This window comes from Rattus norvegicus, chromosome 14 (assembly GCF_021556685.1).
Source record: "Rattus norvegicus strain SHRSP/BbbUtx chromosome 14, alternate assembly SHRSP_T2T, whole genome shotgun sequence".
Classification (NCBI taxonomy): Eukaryota; Metazoa; Chordata; class Mammalia; order Rodentia; family Muridae; genus Rattus; species Rattus norvegicus.
Genome location: NC_141547.1, coordinates 74191864 through 74205822, shown reverse-complemented (window position 1 = coordinate 74205822; position 13959 = coordinate 74191864). Strand labels below are relative to the sequence as shown.

General features: G+C 38.3%; 1 pseudogene; it reads left to right on the top strand.

Moving 5' to 3' along the window:
- Positions 1-10496: 10496 nt before the first annotated feature.
- LOC120096847 (U2 spliceosomal RNA) lies at positions 10497-10636 on the top strand (annotated as a pseudogene).
- The last annotated feature ends 3323 nt before the right edge of the window (positions 10637-13959 follow it).

The window sequence follows — 13959 nt, the reverse complement described above, 5'->3', positions numbered from 1 at the left end:
GGATGTCATTGTTAAAGTTTATTTACCCACCATGCTCGGCCTTCATCCTCTTTTCTCTCAACTCCTAACTATTGCACAGATTAAGTCATTGTTGCCTCTTGGCCTGGGCAACGACCCTCAAATCTCTTGATAATAAGAAAATTCTGGTGAATTTCAAGTGAAAGCTCAAGTGTCATACACACCCCCACCGACTTGATTCAGCCACAAAGAAGAGAGCACAGCCACCCAATAAAGGAGAAAGAGTCAAACCAGATTGTCAAATTGTCTCCCAGATCATGTTGTCTTACTGATGGCTTTATTTGCAACTATTGACAAGAATTGCTTACCGTCAACACATAAAAATACAAGAGTATATGTATGTATGTATGTATGTATGTATGTATGTATGTATGTATGTATGTATATATCTGTGTGTGTGTGTGTGTTTTATAGACATGGTAACTTGTTACAATACCCACAGAAAACTAATACAGACACAAAAAGAAAAGGAAAGTGGGAAGACACTGAAACAGATACCTGAACTCACTCCAGAAACAAAATACGTAGAGCTGTAGAGATTTTTAAGTAAAAGTTTAGAGAAAATTCTAGTTTTCTGTTTGCCTTAACCATATTGTTGGTAGAAATATGAAGAGTAAAGGCATTTACAAGGGGATGAGATTATAAGGAAGGGCATTATTGAAAACAAACCATGAAAATCCTGTGTTGTTTACACAATAATAAAAAACTTAGCTAAACCGCGTCATGTCTCTAGGGAAAGTGGCACTAGTTTAAAAATAGGAAAGGAAATTGAATATTTCCCTAAGCAACTGTTGAGGCAAAGTTTTGAAGGGTCAGCCTGGTTTCTTCTTGATGTTTAGATGAAATATAATAGTAAAGAGATTAATTGAAGAGGAAACTACTAAGCCAAAGGAAACAGAAGATTACACAAAGATCAGTGATCCTGAAGACAGTGACAAATATTTAATCTTAGACAGACATTAAAAACAACCCATCCTGAAAAGAGGATTAAGATGATGTCAGAAGGGTGCAGGTAACTTGGAAAATGTGTCAAAGATCAGGAAGGTATTTTGTATTTTGTATTTGGTAACCTATTTTCTATGCTAAGAGAAAGAGAGAGTAGGTAACCCTGTATAGGTCTCTAGAACTAAGCTGTGAATTAGACTTTATTGGGAAAATGACACTGGTCAGGATGACTATAAGAAGCCAACATACGACAAAAGCTGTGATTGATAATCATTACACGCTCGTCACCTAACATGGTATTTGGAATTTGCAGCAACACTGTATAACTATAACATCAGCTCTAGAAATTGGATTCTATTTCTATCCTTTGAATGTGTGTGAACGTGTACGTGAATGAGTGTGGGTCATGTACAGGTGCAGGTGTCAGGAATTGACATCATAGGCAGCCATTAGGTGTCTTGCTTTACCACTGTCTACCTTATTCTCTTGAGAAAGAGTGGCTGAGCTTGGAGCAAGGCTGGCATCTAGGAAGACACAGAGACCCTCCTGTCTTCACTCCAACTTTGATCAAGCCTTGCTTGAGTTACAGGTGTATGGTAGCATACCTGTCCATTTAAATGGGTCCTGAAGATTTGATGTAGGGAAATTATGTTTTCATAGCAAATATTCCTAGCTGATGAGCAATCTCCCCAGCTCTCCATTATCATTCTTAATTTTACACTATTTTACAGTATAAAAATACCAGTTAACATTATATGTAGCAAAACAAAAGATCATTTTATATATAAAACTATATAAGTAATATAATAATTATATACTATATAGATATATGGGTGTGGCCTATCTAAATTATCATTACACTAAATAGAACTTTCATTTTCATCCTGTTATTTCTTATCTTACAAATCAGAAAATGGGCTCCAAAATTTTAAGCAAATTCTCTAACATGCACAGCTGTCATTTCCATAATTTGCATTTACTGGTTACGTTTGTTGGTCTGTTTACTCAAAGCTTTTGGGCCTGTTTTCTGACTTGATTACTTACTTCCAAATACAGCAATTATGCATAGCATCTGAATCACCACCATCTACACTCTGAAATTCCAAGTTCACATAAAGGCCATTGAGCGGGAAATGCTGGCTGTCTGCCTCCATAAAAAAATAATTAAGATATTACTTTGCAAAAAGTCTGAGTTTTCACAGCACCATGACTGTCTCTGCCAGAGCTGGCTGACTTTCCGGTCCTTGACTCCCTTTTGAGCACCATAAATTATTCAGGAACATAGGATAATTGACGGAGTTGAGAGGAAAAGGAAACAAATAGTTGAAGAATTGGGAGTGAGGTGTCTGTGGGGAAATGACTTGGACTTGGTGACTGCATTTGTTTCATCTTGAATTCCTTCACACTCCCTTTCCAGTGCCCAGATGTTAAAGCCACGTACTTCCAGACATATTTTGGTAAGCTCATCGACAATTGATTAAACTGCATTATTGGAATAAGTGTGAATACTGAAAATAGTACTAATGACAGGCTATAAGTACTCTCATTTAATTATCTTATTTTGTTAACATTTTAGAATATAGAGGCCAATCACTTGTATTATGTTAGCCCTCATAAACTGTAGAGGCACTTAAACAAAACGGTTAACACTTTGCTGTATATTTTCTGAAGTTCAGTTCAGCATTCCCACCAACTTAAATATGTTGATGGATATTATTTAACTCACTAAAGTTTCTTAAACATAGGATATGTTTGTATGTTTAAGAATATTCTTGGAATATATCCAAGAAAATATTTACAACATATAAATTAGATGGGCTTTTTGATCTTTTCCTTTTATTATATTTCCTTATTAATAGATTACTCTATTTTTCTGTTAATAGAAGTAATTCTTTAAAAATATTTTTATTTGTCCTTTGAAGACTTATTGATACAATGTATTTTGATCATATCCATCCATTTCTATGTATTCTCAAGAGCATTAATTATCAATGAGTTTGAGTATTATAAGTAAATTACATCTCTCTCTCTCTCCATAAGTCTTTTATTTGTTACACATTTCCTTGTTATATAATAATACATCATCAAAAGCTTTATCATTATTTTCCTCAAGCCCATTATTTTTTCTGAAAGCTCTATGCAGCTATGTTCCCAGGAAGCACCGAGCACACACAAAGTCACAGTTCAGTGCCTGCAAAAACAAGTTATACATTAATTTTCCCCCATTTTTATTAAATTGAGTATTTCTTATTTACATTTTAAATATTATTCCCTTTCCTGGTTTCCTATCCATCAGCTCCCAACCCCTCCTCCTCCCCTTCTATAAGGGTGTTCCCCTCCCCATCCACCTTCCCTTAATGCTCCCCCCCCCCAACGATCCCCTACGCTGGGTGTCCAACCTTGGCATGACCAAGGGCTTCCCCTTCCACTGGTGTCCCAACCAGGCTCTTCACTGCTACCTATGCAGTTGGAGCCCTGGGTCAGTCCATGTATAGTCTTTAGGTAGTGGCTTAGTCCCTGGAAGCTCTGGTTGCTTGGCATTGTTGTTCTTATGGGGTCTCAAGCCCCTTCAAGCTCTTCCAGTTCTTTCTCTAGTTCCTCCAATGGGGGTCCTGTTCTCAGTTCAGTGGTTTGCTGCTAGCATTCGCCTCTGTATCTGACATGTTCTGACTGTGCCTCTCAGGAGAGAATATACATTAACTTTTAACTCTCAGAAAAACCTCCAAATGACAGGTTACTAGGCATAAACTTGTGATTACTTCTACAATGCTTTTCAAACTTGTTTCATAAGCAATATTAATTCCTCTTGCAGATTTTCCCAAGACTCTTTCACAAGCCTGAATTCTATCTCTTAGAACTAACTGTACCCTAGTTTTCTTGTCAGGCTATGCCAGAAGGTCAAATCAGTATGGTCCAATCTTTACAGGAAGATCAGTTCACAGATGTAAAGGCTGCCTTGGGGGGTCCACACATTTCTACCCATCCTTTATCTTTTTATTATACTTATATCTTTGAATTTTCCCCAATAATATTTCCGGATCAAATTATCTATTATTAGAGATCTCCTTCCGTGTTGGCTCTCATCATTGCTCACTAACTCAGTAAACCAAGCTAACTTTTTCCTTCCTCTTGACTTTTTTCTTGTATTTTCCATGGACATCCTTGCCCTTAGTGAGTTAGGTCCTGTGTTCCTTTTTCTTGGGGTCCTCAATTCTTTTAACAACTAAAACTTCAAGTTTCTCAAAAACGTTTCTTGCTTCAAATATTTTCTGGCACAACTTTGTCATCAAGAGTTGGCTCAAATTTCCCAGAGAACAATTAAGGCAGTCACCCTCCATATCCAGAAACCCTTGTCCTGATATGCCTGGGTTGACAACTCGTGTGCTTAGGACCAGAATAGTTTGTTCCTAATAGACATCAGAATCATTTCGTTCTCTAGTAATAGCCTCAATCCCTTTCCCAGAAATTGTTATCAAAATTATATTTGAGAACAAACATGATATAGAAAAACATACAACCATACAAGAAAGAACAGTATCATTTGTACACTAGAAAGAGGAAGATGCATTACTCAGGTTTATAATCTTCCCAGCCAAAACAGACATGCATGAGAAAAATAATAAAAAGGCTTTGATTATGTATTATTGTATAACAAGGAAGTGTGTAACCAATAAAAGACTAATATGAACTCAAACACACACACACACACACACACACACACACACACGGAGAGAGAGAGAGAGAGAGAGAGAGAGAGAGAGAGAGAGAGAGAGAGAGAGTGAAATCTGTTTCCAAGTGTAGCTTCTGAACAGTAATGACTCATCTGTCAGTTTGCCCCTGCATCATTGCCTGAGACTCTGACTTTATGCCGATCCAATAATCCCATCTTTGGAGAACCAACTGAGACTGGTCCTCAGCATCATTATAATGACACCCTAATAAAAAGAGGAAAACCGGGTACAGATACAGACAAGAGAAACTAAGGAAAAATTCAGGAGGAAGATACTTACTCACCACTCATGGAGAAAGATTTGAAGCCAATGAGTCTCTCTCCTATAACTTCCAGAGGAAACTAAGCTGTTCTTGAGTCTGGCGCCTTAGACCACTCAGCCATCCTGACACCCAAAACTAAGCTGTTCTTGACCTTAACTTCTGACCTCTGAAATTGTGAAAAACTCTGCTGTTTAAGCTTCTTACTCATTACTTTGTTAATAACGCTTATCAAGTTCATAGAAAGCCTGTATAATATTACATCATATTATATAAAAATTACATAAATAACCTCATGTACTTAGCCACTAAAAACATTCCATTTTCCCCCCTCAGATTCAGAAAATGTTTTATTGGCACTTCAACACAAGTAAGACACAATTTCCAGGGTTTTTTCTTTCTTAATTTCACATCTCTATCTCCTAATTTAAAATTAGGAAAGTCAATATATAAGGATTTGTCATCAGGATCTGAACCCTCTCTCCCTAACTGGATCTTCATGAGAAAATCAGAAGATATTTGTCTGCCTTGAATTCCCATTGCTTTGTCACCAGCGGAGGGTAAGATGAATCATTGAGGCAATACACCATGGACCAAAGAACAAAAGTATACATTCAAATCTTGACTTGGTCACTGTCTAGCACGATGGCAGAAGGCCCTTTCATCTTATTTACTTCTGCAAAATGCAGATAATAGTATTTAAATCACAGTATAGTTATGAAAATATAGTGAGATAATAAATATGAAATACCTGGCATTTTAAGCAATCCAAATCCAGCTCATTTTCTTCTCATTTAGGTTTCAAACTGTTGTGTCTCCCAGCAGTTGAACTGAACCAGACCTGAACTAACTCCTCAAAACCAAACTTGAACTAACTTCTAAGAAACAAATAAAATTGTCAAAAGAAGGTTCTGACCCTTCTGCTTTCTGATTCACACACATGCAGAATGATTATTTCCGCCCTCCTGCATTATTTCTTACAACGATGTTTTAAAAGGCAGGAATGGTGGTCTTTTGACATTACCATGATATGCCAAAAAATGATGTCATTTAGTGTTGAAATCACTCACCATCCCTTCTAATATCACTTCTGCTGGCTGGGATGTCTTGGATATGTCATAAGTGATTTTGCTTAATTCAATGCGTTAGTGAAGTTTCTCCCAATCCTGGGCCAGTACCAATCTACCTTGAGGATTCTGGAATGCTCCTTTACTTGATGATCCAGCACAAACTCTAAAACCATCCCCACGTTTTCTAGTGCCAGGTATAAAGGAACATGAATCCGAGTTTAGTGATGATAAAGGTACTACGAATTATCAGGACACTACTGGTGGCTCTGTGGTTTCTAACACTCTATAGGCAGGCCTTGGAGATTCTTTTTCTTGTTGTAGAACCTGAGGGTAACTTTGTATGTGTTCAGTAGCTAACCATATTTATTGTTGTTTTCTCTAGAGCATTATCTATAACAAACTGCTTTGTAAAGCAGAGTTGGACATAGACTTTGGTTACCAGTTAATCCACAAATGAGTTGTCAACAGTCACATATGAAGGATCTATTAGTTGCCCATCATATGGCCCTTCAGAAGAGCAGAAAGAAAGATAATCCTTCCTTCTTGAGCAAAATCAGCTGACTAGTATAATCTGTGGGAAATGAAGAATGCAGTAGGTGTTCCCCTCAAGAGTGTTTTGGAAAAACATGTAAGAGTTATATATTAGAAGCGCGAGTCAAGAGAAAATGAGCATTAATGACTTGATTGCTAAAGCCTAGTCCCTGGTCACAGAGCTTTACAGAGTTCAGATATCTAACATCTGCAGCTTAGGGCAAACATGAGACCCTGAACACCCAGAACTTAGGCTCATTCCATTTCTGGCTTGAAGCAAGCTGAGGAAGGTCTATGGATGCCCCCAGAGTCCACTGACCTTGCTGATAATCAGAGATAAAGGGAAGTAGACAGATGGTGGAGCAGATAATATAAGAGTGGTCAAATACTACAGCACAGAGCATCTTTGGTGATGATAGTCCAACCCAAATGTTGAAAAGGATTCAGGCATGTGAGGATGAGGACCCAAAGCTTAAAACTGACTTAGGAGATTTAAGAAATAGGCAGAATGCCCACAGGAATGGAAGTTCTGAGAACAGGACTAGGTGAAAAGATGAGGTGGTCAGATGCTTAGATAGTGGTTAGACCATGGAAAACCTACAGGGTTTGATAAAATCACTATACCGTGATAGAGCATTGGGAGTAGTAGTCAGCAAGGCAGGACTGAAAAATAAGCCCACAAGGTTTGTAGTCAAAAGCCTCACTCATGTATTAGATTTTACATGGCTGATTCAGTCATAAGACTGTCATGATTGTGGAGAATTAGAATGTTGCTCATCTAATGTCAAATTATCTTAGACTATCTTAGAACCCCATTGATCACGTGTTGCTTACTTCTGTATCTGAGCTAACGTCTTTTGGAGGAAAGAAAAATTCATAAAATAGTATTAACAAACCACTAGCTTCTACCAACTCAGGAGGTCAAGTCATTACCAAAAAACATCTGAGAGCTAGAACAAAGGATTTTATGCTTTGCTCTAACCTGATTCCCACCAATGTATTTGGTAAGTGTCTTGATTTTTGACTCTCTTTTGTTCTATAACTATAAAAACTACATGAAAATCTCCCATGTTGGAACAGATCATCCAAGGCAAACTGAATCCATATCCCTGGCTCACAGTTACTCAAATTTGGCTTAGAATAGACTCTCTTATTCCCTTTGAGTTGAAACCTGTGTTTTTCATTGACACTAACCATGGAATTAAGAATTTTCACCAGTCAAATGGATAATTTCGTGTGTCTACCTATTCTTGGCTGCAAGATGCCCAGACAGCTGGTTGGACATTATTCCTGGACTTGTCAGTGACTTTGCTTGAGGAAAACATTAGCGTTGGAATTGGCAAACTGAGTCAGGCTGACAGCCTTACATGTAAGATGTCATCTTATTTACCAAGGCCATGGACCAAGCTACAAGGCAGCTACATATGTCATCCTCCAGCTTGCTGAGCTTGAGTACGAATGCTGACCTTCTGCCCACCTCTCTTAGAGCCTAGGCCTCAGCCCTCAGACTAGAATCTATGCTGTTGGCTCTCAAGGTCACTCAAGCCTTTTAATTGCATTCCACATTTCCTGGGTCTTCAGTTTTTAAATGGAAGGTCATTAGCCCCCTCCTGCTCCATATTCCTATAATATGTCTGTCTGTCTGCCTGCCTGATTGCCTGTCTATCTCTCTCAGTCTCTGTCTATGTCTTCTGTCTCTGTCTCTTTGGCTTTGTCTGTGTGTCTCTCTCTGTCTCTGTCTCTCTCTGTCTCTGTCTCTGTCTCTCTCTCTCTCTCTCTGTGTGTGTGTGTGTGTGTGTGTGTGTTTGTGTGCGCACGCATGCATGCACATGTATGTGAGTGTCTGGCCAGTCTGTATGTAAATCTCTGTCTCTCTGTCTTCTGCTTCTCTTCTTTGTCTCTGTCTGTGTCTGTCTGTCTCTGCCTGTCTCTGTTTTTGTGTCTCTGACTCTCTCTGTTTGTCTCTGTCTCTCTGTCTCTGTCTCTGTCTCTCTCTCTCTCTCTCTTTCTTTCTGTGTGTGTGTGTGTGTCTGTGTGTGTGTGTGTGTATTGGCCCCACTTCTTTGGGAAAGAAATACCCCAGCACATGCTGATCCCTTCACCATTATTAAAATTTGGTAAAATGAAGATTGTGGAAACACAGTCGGGTGTAAATATGTTTGTTTTGTTCACTTATTTTTCTTGTTCTGACTTTTTAAAATTAATAATTAAGTAGACAATGTCTCTTGCCCAGGTTCTCTCTTGGTACTATATGTTAAAAGTTATCTGTAAGAGACGGTTATAGAATTAAAAGATTTGAAATTGAGTATCAACTAAATTTTCTATATGAGCTTAAAATTCAGATCCAACAGGAATCCTAAACAGGCAGATTCAAAAGACTTTTCCTTTTCTAAGCCCCTTTTCTAAGCTCCGTGGATACAGAATATCCTCTGTGAACTAGCCAGGAGAAAGAAACTCAGCTTTACAGCACATGTAGCCTGGAAGGCAAGGAAAGAAACATTTAAGCTGTTATTCAAACAAGTTTCATTCCAATTACTACTTTCCTCTCTGTCAGAACCAATTATTCTCACCAGTGACATGGTCATTTCTTGTGGAGTCGATTGGAAGATCTTCCTTCATATTTCGCCTGGCGTTTACCCTTCTGGTTGTTTTGGTTGTGGGTTGTTCTATCGTGTTGTTGTTGATTTTCCTGCTACAGCCACTGCCACGGAGTGGCTTTTACACGGCCATAAAAATAAAATGAATGTGCACAGGAAAAAGAGCCTTGCTCCAAGTCAAGTATTGGAAAGCTTAGCTTACTTTGCACTCAGCTTCACAAGCAAAGACGTGTCTGGGGGAGCTCTTTATGCTCAGTGCTTAAAGACACAGGGGCCGTTTGCTAGGTGACGTCTCCCATGTCTGAGCAGTTCTCCATGCATCTGACTAACAAGGGACTGACAAACCAGCTCAGTTTTTGCCTTGTGACACTGGGAAGAATGGGATCCCAAGATGACTCTAGTGGGCTAATTGTAGTATCAAATAACAAAGGTGGGTGCCTGTCAGCACCTGCAGGATGCTATGAGCATGGGTTATTGTGTCACCATTAAGTAGAGAAAGAGAAGCTCACAGAAAGAGCACATGTGTGCCTAATATGTAGCTATTTAGTTGATTTGAGTAGTGTTCACATAGCTAGGAGGAATTCCTTCTTATTCTCATCTCGTGTTGTCTTGCGTTCTTCTCTACTTCTTTTGAAAGTTTTCCCCAAGTTTCAAAATGATAGCATTATAATTTTTTAAAACAAATTTATTGCTGACAACCCAATAGCTCACATGTTCAAACTGTACCAATTAAAGTTACTACTATTTCTTCAAAGAGAAAACCTGTTATATTAACATGTTTTTCTTCACTGTGTTCTGGTCTCAGTCATAGAGTTCTGTTTTGAGGTTGACAATCCTACTGCTTTCCCTTTGTGATTTATGTCTGATGCACAGTAGTTGTCAGCAAATGCCTGTCAATAGTAATGTTAAGATAAATTCCTGCAATACAGCTCAACACATTATTTAAGGCTGAAACACAAAAGACTAACCCCGCCCATGTCAGCAATATGTATGCCTTTTGTGCAAGTTCAATTAGTCATCAAATATTTCTGAGTTATATCATTATGGAAGGAAGCCAAAGACAGTACTAGACATAAGGATGTCTAGAACAGTAGCATTGTGGGTGTAAAATAATCCCCAGAGGCTTATTAACATGAAATATTGATCCCTTGCTGGTGATACTATTTGGGGAAGTAACAGAACCATTAGGAGGGAGGACCTAACTAGAGAAAGTAGTCACACCCCTGCAGCTGCAGCCTCAAACTGCTTTTCTGCCATGAAGAACTGTGTCCCCTCAAACTGTGAGTGAGCCATCATCCCCTAGTTTTCATCTTCTCTCACATTTGGTAATAGAAATAAGAAATTCATCGCTTCTCGGCCTTTTGGCTAAGATCAAGTGTAGCAATAAGAAAATTCACTAATATAGGTTTGGGTATTGTAAATTTATCTGTTATGGTTGGACATTGTTTTTATGAACTATATTATTTTTTACAAAGCACACACATACACACACACACACACAGGGGGGAAACAGAAAGAGACAGAGAGACAGGGAGGAAGGGTGATTCACACACACACACACACACACACACACACACACACAGAGAGAGAGAGAGAGAGAGAGAGAGAGAGAGAGAGAACAATTATACAGTAGGTACGAAAACCATATTAACTTCCTCCTTGACATTTTGTTGTAAGAAAATATAAATCTTTTCCAAAACAGAAAATCATTCTTTGTAAGTGATGATTTGGGATAGGCGTAACTTAAGGGATGTGAATAAAATCTTCAAGGGAAGTCACTCATGTTGTGTAGAGAAGAAACGGTATTCCCTCCAGGGAGAAAGTAAAACTATAGGAATGGGTTATCTTTGTCTCAATATATGCTCCTCATTTTTAAGTACCAATATTAATTTTCTCGCTAACCTAAATAATTTTTCTGTTCTTTTAGGCTTCTGAGAGCCTCTGCTTTCCAAATGTGGTGCATATGACTCCACATTTAAGTCACTTGTGATAGCAGCACAAGTTTTATATGCGTAACTATAGCTGTGGTTCTCAATCTGTGTATCCTAACCCTTTGGGGATTGTATATCAAATATTCTGAATATTAAATATTCGCTACAATTCATAATAGTAGCAAAGTTACAATTCTGAAGTGGCAACAAAATTTGGTTGGGGACCACCACAACATGAGGAGCTGTACTAAAGAGTTGCAGCACTAGGTAGGTTGAGAACCACTTCATTATAATCTATGCCAAGTACTTCTCTATCTTAGGAAAATACAGATTATAGCTCTAAGGTGTTTGATAGCCATGTATTTATGTTTTCCATCAGGGTATAACTACATCCAGCAGCACAACAGTCAAGCTGAGGCCACACTTTATAAAGTTTTCTAGTAAACATCCAATATGATGCAGAATAAGACAGATAATTGAGGACTGAGCAGGACAAACTCTAGGTAGAGAAAAAGACATTCTCTTCAACACTCATCTAAGAATGTCTTATGGCAGTAGCCAGTGGATAATGCAGAAACCCATCACTGACCAAAGTGCAGAGAGCAAGTGAGAATGGGGAGCCCTTCCTAAATAGAATGCTTAATTCTTCTCTTCCAAGGCTTTTAGAATGTTTCAGAAGTCGGACAAGATATAACAGAGCCAGGAGATGGGGAGATATACAGAAAAGCCATGTCTTCTGGCTGTGACATAGCCATTGAATTCATGAACTCACTGCAGCTGTAGATCTATCTACACTTTATCATGTGTGTCTAAAAAGTATAATTCAGTCTTCAATAGCTAATCAATACTGTTCAGATCATGGCTTAATATATCTGGAGATGAGGGAGCTCATATTTGCATATTAAGTATATAATGGGCACCATCTTTCCAGTGTGCAGACATTTGTTTTCTTGGTTTGCCTTCAGATGCCTGGGAGAGAAACATGCTCTCCCACATCTTTTTATACAAGGTCCTTAATTCTACTGATGAGGGTTCAATTTTCATAACATTGCTGATGGCCAATGGTCTCAAAAATATTGCAAAGGGGATTAGAATTTATTATAAGAGTTGGCAAAGGGAAAAGCAGGCAATTCATTCTTCTAAGGACATATGCAATCCATGGGCTTTTCACATGCAAAATGCATTCATTCTATTCAGAAGTCCTAAAATCTTAACTCACTTTAGTGTCAACTCTGAAACAAGACATTCAAGGTCTTTGTCTAAATATCATCTAAATCAGATATAGATAAGACTCAAGATATGAATCACTCCCAAATTTCTCCCATTAGTGATCCTGTGAAACCAAACCAGTGATGAGATTCCAAAATATGATGGTAAGATGGTATAGAATAAATATTTTCATTTTATAAAAGAAATAAATAAAAGAATGTTCACTCCCCAACATGTAAAGACCCAATGAGGCAAACTTCATTAAAGATTCAAGGATATTGTCCCATTGGTCTGCAGAAGGCTGCAGAGAGAGATTCCCTTGGTGGCTCCATGCCAGGATTTTAGGTGGGATCCATCTGCAATTAGCAGAAGACAATGGTTTCCCATATTCCTCATTTTAAAAACAACCTTGCTGACCTCCAAATCACCTTTTGGAATTATTGTTCTCCTGTTTTGAAGGATAGTGCCATTCATAGCCATGTAGATCTAGAGTTCTTTCTTATGGAACCTAAGTACCATCTTCCTCAATTCTGTACCATCTACCTTAGTCCTCTTCAGTTTAGATGGGAATACTCCTATTGCAATGGCTGAGTAGGTACCTGCCTCAGATCCACACCAATGGTCCACCTTAAATCTCACATTGCCAGTCTCTACTTCCAAACATGATCTTCTTGTTTATAATTCAAAAGGGCTTGAGATTTTTCAAGGTCTGTAAATTTAAATCCCTTTTCGCTTAACACCTTTACCCTGAAATCATTTCTCTCTCACACATTTTACGGCTAGCAGTTGGGAAGAAGCAAACAGCTCCTTTGACACTCACTAGAAACCTTTCCAGTTACATATCCAATTTTATTGCTCACAAGTGCCACTCATGAAACAGCAGATAGATGATCACAGGTCAGACAAGCTGTCTCTTTCCTGCCATTTTTTTTTAAACCAAGGATCACCTTTCTCCATGGTCTAAACTGATGCTACTCCTTTTTGTCCTAACCTTCCCCATCCATATATTTACCAGAATTCTGTACCTGGATATTTATGTGTTATCTAAGAAGACAGAAACACTGTCTACATCTTTCTTCTCGTGGCTGAACTTGGCTAAATTGCTTGTAAAAAGTTAATGGTAATGTGATGATTTCCAAACAGGCATTTCAAGACCCATTATAACAGTCTTGAGTCAATTTCACAGAGTTAGACATTGGCCACAGCAACCCTTCCATCCTCAGCAGTAATGACTGACCGGGTCTTTTTGATTTTCTCTTACAAGTAGTGAATATTAAGCATTTTAGTGATATTAATTAAGACAGTTCCAGAAGCAGGAACATCCAAGATCAAGGTACCATCTGGTCAGTGTCTGATGAGCCCCCTCCTGGATTTTAGACATTTGTCTTCTGCTACTTTCACACAGCTGACAAACATCATCTACCCTGTGTCTCTTCTTATCAGGCCACTGATCTCATTGTGAGGATTTCATTCTGTCATAATTACCTCCCATAGGCCTCACTTCCAAGTATATTAGAGTTTATTTATGAATTTAGAGAAAGCACAGACATCCATCCCATAGAAGAAAACAATTAAAACATTGATGGATGCTCACATTTTACTTGAAGTTTGAGCTTTATTGATTTATAGACAAGTTCTCTTTGTGAACAAGTTCGTTTTAGAGACACA